Here is an 8,358-nt window from a genome sequence, read left to right as displayed (position 1 = left end):
TTAGGGTTACAGTTAGGGCACAATTCACAATCGCAAAGATGTGGAAGCGACCCGAGTGCCCATCCATCCAGGAGTGCATTAATAACATGTGGCGCGTGGACACCACGGAGTGCTATTCAGCTAGGAGGAGCAGCGGTGAGAGGGCACCTCTCGTGCTCTCCTGGCCAGAGCTGGAACCCATTCCAGTAAGCCAAGTATTCCAAGAATGGACACACGAGCACCACGTGAGTGCGCTCACCAGCAAATTGGTAGGAACGGATGGACACCTAAGTGGACAGAGGGGAATCACCTTCATCGGGTGGGTTTCGGGCGGGTGGGGGGAGGGGATGGGCATACACCTCCATTAGGTATGGAGTGGGTGTGCACCGACTGCGGGATGGGCACACTTGAAGTTCTGACCTGAGGGGGGAGGTTGGGAGAGGGCAATGTACCCGACCTTAACATTGGTACCCCCACAATACGCTGGAACGACATCAGAGGTAAATGAATAAGAACACAGGGGGGAGGGGGGCACGGGCAACACATGTCACCTGAATACTTGTACTCCCATCATCTGCTTGAAAAGAGAGAGAAAAGAAAATCAATGATAGAGGTAGAGACACTTTTTAAAAATAATGAATCCGAAGAGAAAAGTAAAAGGAGGCCTGTGGAGCAGGTCTGGGTGTGACTCCGGATCCCCCAACATCAGGTGCCACCACTCTAGAATCCTACGTGTAGCCCATAGAACCCCAAAACCAATGGGACGAGTTCTGGTCACATACTCCCTCAAAATGACCTCCTGGCCTTCTTCTGGAACTCCGTCCCCTCTCAGACTCTCAAGGTTTCCTCCAGCGTGTCGGTTCCCAAAGAGCAGACGCTGTGAGGATCTTCCCGTATCCACACACCCACGGGAGACAGGCAGGCGGGGTCGTGTGTGGAACTGGATGTGTCCACACACCTATGGGTGATGGTCAGGCAGGGCACAGTGTGGAACTTGCTGTGTCCACACACCCACTGGTGATGGGCAGGAAGGGCGCTGTGTGGACATGGCTGTTTCCACTGATTCACGGCAGACGGGCAGGTAGGGCGCTGTGTGGATCTGGGTGTGTCCACACACCCACGGGAGACGGGCAGGCAGGGCGCAGTTGGAACTGGCTGTTTCCCCACACCCATGGGATACGGTCAGGCCGGGCGCGGTGTGGATCCGGCTGTGTCCACTCACCCATGAGACGGGCAGGCAGGACTCAGTGTGGATGTTGCTGTGTCCACTCACCCATGGGAGACGGGCAGGCAGAGCTCTGAGTGGAACTGGCTGTGTCCACTCACCCACGGGAGATGGGCAGGCAGGGCGCAGTGTGGATGTGGCTGTATCCACACACCCACGGGAGACGGTCAGGCAGAATGCTGTGTGGATGTGGCTTGTCCACACACCCACGGGAGATGGGCAGGCTGGGCGCCTAGTGGATCGGGCTGAGTCCACACACCCAAGGGAGACGGGCAGGTAGGGCACAGTGTGGATGTGACTGTGTCCACTCACCCCCGGTAGACCGGCAGGCTGGGTGCAGTGTGAAACTGGCTGTCGGCACACACCAAAGGGAGACGGGCAAGCAGGGCGCATTGTGGACCTGGCTGTGTCCACTCACCCATGGGTGACGGGCAGGCAGGGCGCAGTGTGGAACTGGCTGTGTCCACACACTCACGAGAGATGAGCAGGCAGGGCTCAGTGTGGAACTGGCTGTGTCCACACACCCATGAGAGACGGGCAGGCCGTGCGCTGTGCTGATCTGGGTGTGTCCACACACCCTTGGGAGACTGGCAGGCCGTGCGCTGTGTTGATCTGGCTGAGTCCACACACCCACGGGAGACGGGCAGGCAGGACGCTGTGTGTAACTGGCTGTGTCCACACACCCATGGGTGACGGGAAGGCAGGGCACAGTGTGGAACTTGCTGTGTCCACACTCCCACCGGAGACTGGCAGGAAGGGCGCTGTGTGGACATGGCTTTTTCCACTGACCCACAGGAGATGGGCAGGCAGGGCGCTCTGTGGACTTGGCTGTGTCCACTCACCCAAAGGAGACAGGCAGGCAGGGCGCTGTGTGGATCTGGGTGTGTCCACACACCAACGGGAGACGGGCATGCAGGGCGCAGTTGGAACAGGCTGTGTCCACAAACCCTTGGAAAACGGTCAGGCAGGTTGCTGTGTGGATCTGGCTGTGTCCACACACCCAAGGGAGATGGGCAGGCTGGGCGCTGTGTGGAACTGGCTGTGTCCACTCACCCACAGGAGACGGGCAGGCATGGCTCAGTGTGGAACTGGCTGTGTCCACGCACCCATGGGGGTCGGTCTGGCAGGGTGCTGTGTGGATCTGGCCGTGTCCACACACCCACGGGAGACGAGCAGTCAGGGCACAGTGTGGAACTTGCTGTGTCCACATACCCACTGGAGACTGGCAGGAAGGGCGCTTTGTGTACATGGCTGTTTCCACTGACCCACGGGAGACAGGCAGGCAGGGCGCTCTGTGGACGTGGCTGTGTCCACTCTCCCAAAGGAGAGAGGCAGGCAGGGCGCAGTGTGGATGTGCCTGTGTCCACTCACCCACGGGAGACGGGAAGGCAGTGTGCAGTGTGGATCTTGCCGTGTCCACACACCCACGGGCGACGGGCAGGCAGGGCGCAGTGTGGATGTGGCTGTTTCCACTCACCCACGGGAGACGGGAAGGTAGGGCAGAGTGTGGAACTTGCTATGTCCACTCACACATGGGCGACGGGCAGGTAGGGCAAAGTGTGGATCTTGCCGTGTCTACACACCCACCGAGGATGGGCAGGCAGGGCGCAGTGTGGAACTGGCTTTGTCCACTCACCCATGGGTGACGGGCAGACAGGGCGCAGTGTGGATGTGGCTATGTCCACTCACCCACGGGAGACTTGCAGGCAGGGCGCAGTGTGGATCGGGCTGTGTCTACTCACCCATGCCTGACGGGCAGGCAGGGAACAGTGTGGATCTTGCCCTGTCCACACACCCACGGCAGACTTGCAGGCAGGGTGCAGTGTGGATCGGGCTGTGTCCACACACCCATGCGTGACGGGCAGGCAGGGCGCTGTGTGGATGTGGCTGTGTCCACTCACCCATGGGAGACTGGCAGGCAGGGCGCTGTGTGGATGTGGCTGTGTCCACTCACCCATGGGAGACGGGCAAGCTGGGTGCCGTGTGGATCTGGCTGTGTCCACTCACCCATGGGTGATGGGCAGGCAGGGCACAGAGTGAACTAGCTGTGTCCACACAAGCACAGGAGACGGGCAGGCAGAGCTCTGTGTGGAACTTGCTGTGACCACACACGCACGCGAGACGGGCAGGCAGGGCGCAGTGTGGATCTGGCTGTGTCCACTCACTCACGGGAGACGGGCAGGCTGGGTGCCGTGTGGATCTGGCTGTGTCCACACACCCACAGGAGACGGGCAGGCAGGGCGCAGTGTGCATCTTGCTGTGTCCATACACCCACGGGAGACGGGCAGTCGGGGCGCAGTGTGGATGTGGCTGTATCCACTCACCCATGGGAGACGGGCAGGTAGGGCGCAGTGTGGAACTAGCTGTGTCCACTCAAACATGGGTGATGGGCCGGCAGGGCACAATTTGGAACTGGCTGTGTCCACACACCCACCGGAGAGGGGCAGGCAGGGCTCTGTATAGAAATGGCTATGTCCACATACCCACGGGAGACGGGCAGGCAGGGTGCAGTGTGGATCTGGCTGTGTCCACTCAACCACGGGAGACGGGCAGGCAGGGTGCAGTGTGGATCTGGCTGTGTCCACTCACCCATGGGTGATGGGCAGGCAGGGCGCAGTGTGGAACTGGCTGTGTCCACACACCCATGGGAGACGGGCAGGCCGTGCGCTGTGTTGATCTGGCTGTGTCCACTCACCCACGGGAGACGGGCAGGCTGGGCGCTGAGTTGATCTGGATGTGTCCCCACACAGATTAGAGATGGGCATGAAGGGCGCAGTGTGGAACTGGGTGTGTCCACACACCCACGGGAGTCGGGCAGGCAGGGCGCAGTGGATCTGGCTGTGTCCACTCACCCATGGGTGACAGGCAGGCAGGGCGCAGTGTGGAACTGGCTGTGACCACACACCCATGGGAGACGGCAGGCCGTGCGCTGTGTTGATCTGGGTGTGTCCACACACCCATGGGAGACTGGCAGGCCGTGCGCTGTGTTGATCTGGGTGTGTCCACACACCCACGGGAGACGGGCAGGCAGGGCGCAGTGTGGAACTGGCTGTGTCCACTCACCCACGGGAGACGGGCAAGCAGGGCTCTGTGTGGAACTGGCTGTCTACACAGCCCATGGGAGACGGTCAGGCAGGGCGCTGTGTGGAACTTGCTGTGTCCACACACTCACCAGAGACAAGCAGGCAGGGCGCAGTGTGGATCTGGCTGTGTCCAATAACCCACGGGAGACGGGCAGGCAGGGCGCTGTGTGGATCTTGCCGTGTCCACACAGCCACGGGAGATGGGCAGGCAGGGCGCTGTCTGGGTCTGGCTGTGTCCAATTACCCATGGGTGACGGGCAGGCAGGGCGCTGTGTGGATCTGGCTGTGTTCACACACCCACGGGAGACGGGCAGGCAGGGAGCAGTGTGGAACTGGCTGTGTCTACACACCCTCAGGATACGGGCAGGCACGGCGCTTTGTGGATCTAGATGTTTCCACACAACCATGGGATACGGTCAGGCAGGGTGCTGTGTGGATGTGGCTGTGTCCACACACCCACGGGAGACGGGCAGGCTGGGCGCCGTGTGGATCTGGCTGTGTCCACACACTCCCGGGAGACGGACAGGCAGGGCACATTGTGGATGTGTCTGTGTCCACTCACCCACAAGAGATGGGCAGGAAGGGCGCAGTGTGGAACCGGCTGTGTCCACTCACCCACGGGATACAGGCAGGTAGGGTGCAGTGTGGATCTTGCCGTGTCCTCACACCCACGGGAGACGGGCAGGCAAGGCACAGTGTGGAACTGGCTGTGTCCACTCACCCATGGGTGACGGGAAGGCAGGGCGCAGTGTGGATCTGGCTGTGTCCACTCACCCACGTGAGACTGGCAGGAAGGGTGCTGTGTGGATGTGGCTGTGTCCACTCACCCACACGAGATGGGCAGGCTGGGCACCGTGACAATCTGGCTGTGTCCACTCACCCACGGGAGACGGGCAGGCAGGGTGCAGTGTGGATCTGGCTGTGTCCACTCACCCACGGGAGACGGGCAGACAGGGCGCTGTATCTGGCTGTGTCCACACACCCATGGGAGACGTGCAGGCTGGGCGCCGTGTGGATCTGGTTGTGTCGACACACTCATGAGAGACGGACAGGCAGGGCACTGTGTGGATCTGGCTATGTCCACTAACCCACGGGAGACGGGCAGGCAGGTCGCGGCGCTGTGTGGATCTGGCTGTGTCTACTCACCCACGGGAGACGGGCAGGCAGGGCGCTGTGTGGATCTGCCTGTGTCTACTCAGCCATGGGAGACGGGCAGGCAGGGTGCAGTGTGGAACTGGCTGTGTCCACTCAACCACAGGAGACGGGCAGGTAGGGCACAGTGTGGATCTTGCCGTGTCCACACACTCATGGGAGACGGGCAGGCAGGGCCCAGTGTTGAACTGGCTGGTTCCACTCACCCAGGGGTGTCGGGCAGACAGGGTGCAGTGTGGAACTGGTGTGTCCACACACCCACGGGAAACGGGAGGCAGGGCGCAGTGTTGATGTGGCTGTGTCCACTCACCCACGGGAGATGGGCAGGCAGAGCGCAGTGTGGAACTTGCTGTGTCCACACACCCATGGGAGATGGTCAGGCAAGGTGCTTTGTGGATGTGGCTGTGTCCACTCACCAATGGGAGACGGGCAGGCTGGGCGCCGTGTGTATCTGGCTCTGTCCACTCACCCACTGGAGATGGGCAGGCAGCGCGCAGTGTGGATCCTGCTGTTTCCACTCAACCACGGGAGACGGGCAGGCAGGGCGCAGTGTGGATCTGACTGTGTCCACTCACCCATGGGTGATGGGCAGGCAGAGCTCTGTGTGGATCTGGCTTTGTCCACACACCCAATGGAGACGGGAAGGCAGGGCGCTGTTTGGATCTGGGTGTGTCCACTTACCCATGGGATATGGTCAGGCAGGGCGCTGTGTGGAACTGGCTGTGTCCACTCACCCACAGGAGACAGGGAGGCAGGGCGCAGTGTCGATCTTGCCGTGTCCACACAGCCACGGGAGACGGGGAGGCAGGGCGCAGTGTGGATCTTGCCGTGTCCACACACCCACGGGAGACGGGATGGCAGGTTGCAGTGTGGATGTGGCTGTGTCCACTCACCCACGGGAGATGGGTAGGCAGGGCGCAGTGTAGATCTGGCTGTTTCCACTGACTCACGGTAGACGAGCAGGCAGGGCGCTGTGGATGTGGCTGTGTCCACTCACGCACGGGAGATGGGCAGGCTGGGCGCCGTGTGGATGTTGCCGTGAACACACACTCACGGGAGACGGGCAGGGAGGGCGCTATGTGGATCTGGCTCTGTCCACTCACCCACGGCAGATGGGCAGGCAGGGCGCTGTGTGGAACATGCTGTGTCCACACATCCATGGGAGATGGTCAGAAAGGGTGCTGTGTGGATGTGGCTGTGTCCACTCACCCACCGGAGACGGGCAGGCAGGGCGCGGTGTGGATCTGGCTGTGTCCACACACCCACCGGAGACGGGCAGGCAGGGCGCGGTGTGGATCTGGCTGTGTCCACTCACCCATGGGAGACGGGCGGAAGGGTGCTGTGTGGATGTGGCTGTGTCAACACACCCACGGGAGACGGGCAGAGAGTGTGCTGTTTGGATCTGGCCAGAAAGGGTGCTGTGTGGATGTGGCTGTGTCCACTCACCCACCGGAGACGGGCAGGCAGGGCGCTGTGTAGATCTGGCTGTGTCCACACACCCACCGGAGACGGGCAGGCAGGGCGCGGTGTGGATCTGGCTGTGTCCACACACCCATGGGGGACGGTCAGACAGGGTGCCAGACTTTTGGTCTGAGACCTGAGAGTCCAGATGCCACGCATGCTGCCGCGTGGCAGTGGTGTCGCGGCTTGGGACAAGAGGAGGCCCCACGATGAGGGCTGGCGCGCCAGGCACCACGGCGGGCGCCGAGGGTGGGGGTCACCCCCACCCCGGCCGCTGCCGCCCTCCCAGAAAGGGGACAGAACAAGAGGCAAAAAAAAGAAGAAGAAGAAGAAGAAGCCTGTGGCACCCGGTATGCCCAGGCGGTCTCCCATCCAGGTACTAACGATGGCCCGACCCTGCTTAGCTTCCAAGACCAGACGAGATAAGGGGCATTCAGGGTGGTGTGGCCACCCTCTGTGCTTCCCCGCCGCCTCCTCCAGCCCCAGGCCCCGTGGGCTCCCAGGGAAGGAAGGGGGTGATGGGCGGGGCGGGGCAGGGTGGGGGGCTGTCTCTCTATACACACACACACACTCACACTAACACAAGATGCGCCTCCATGGCTGGACTCGCCAAGGTGGAGCCCTTCCAGCCCCCCTCGTCTCCTCCCCCGGCCTCCTTCACCTACCCGCTGCCCACCCCCAGCCCGTCGCCACCGCTGACTGCCCACAGCGCGCCGCGCCAGATGCTCGCCCTTTGACCCCAGCCAGGGGCCGCCCTCCCCCACAACCCCTTTCAGCTGCGCCCCCCCCTCGCCCTGTGGGTGGGCTGCCGCCTATTCCCCCGGGCCAGGGCTGGGGCACAGCGCAAGGGGGAGGGGAGCCAGTGTATGGGGACTCTCTCTGGGGATGTGTCCCATGGGTGGGGTGGGGTGGCGTGGTTTGTGGGGCGCTGAAGAAATCAGTCCCCTCCATCTCCTACCTCTGGAAAACGCCCAAGCCCGTGGAGAACTGCCGGCACCGCTTCCTGGGGGCTGGGACCCTCCTCTGTGTCCTCCTGTGGCCCGGTCCAAGGGGCCTGGGCCTGGCCGGGGCTGCATTGGACCCCGACCACCCTGGCGTGTGGACTCGCTAAAAATCGGCGATTAGATATTGGATTCCAGCTTCATTGAGGTCATTTCACTAATGAGTGCACCGGAAAGAGTTTCCTAATCCATCTGTGAGGGTGGCAACTGAAAGAGAATTTTAAAGCTGACAGAATAGGCGAGGAAAGGCATAGGAGATTTCCACACCCAAAAAGGAAGACTTTCCCGAAATGGAAGAAAGAAACGAGCAAACAGAGACACAGTTAGCCCCCCGGATCAGAGTCTGCCCCTGAGAGAAAGTACCCTGACCAGGTTCACCTGTGGGTGGGTCGCGAGCTGGCGGCACTCAGAAGAGCGAGGCCCGCAGTCTGTGCGGAAGACACCGGCACTCGGGTGT

The 8,358-nt window shown here is 61.9% G+C and overlaps 1 pseudogene; it reads right to left on the bottom strand.

The window, feature by feature from the left end:
* Positions 1 to 7,235: 7,235 nt before the first annotated feature.
* Positions 7,236 to 7,355, bottom strand: LOC142863999 (uncharacterized; annotated as a pseudogene).
* Between the last annotated feature and the right edge of the window lie 1,003 nt (positions 7,356 to 8,358).

The sequence above is a fragment of the Microcebus murinus genome, chromosome 23 (assembly GCF_040939455.1).
Source record: "Microcebus murinus isolate Inina chromosome 23, M.murinus_Inina_mat1.0, whole genome shotgun sequence".
NCBI lineage: Eukaryota > Metazoa > Chordata > Mammalia > Primates > Cheirogaleidae > Microcebus > Microcebus murinus.
The sequence above is the reverse complement of the archived record's forward strand: the minus strand, read 5'-3'. Positions and strand labels throughout refer to the sequence as shown.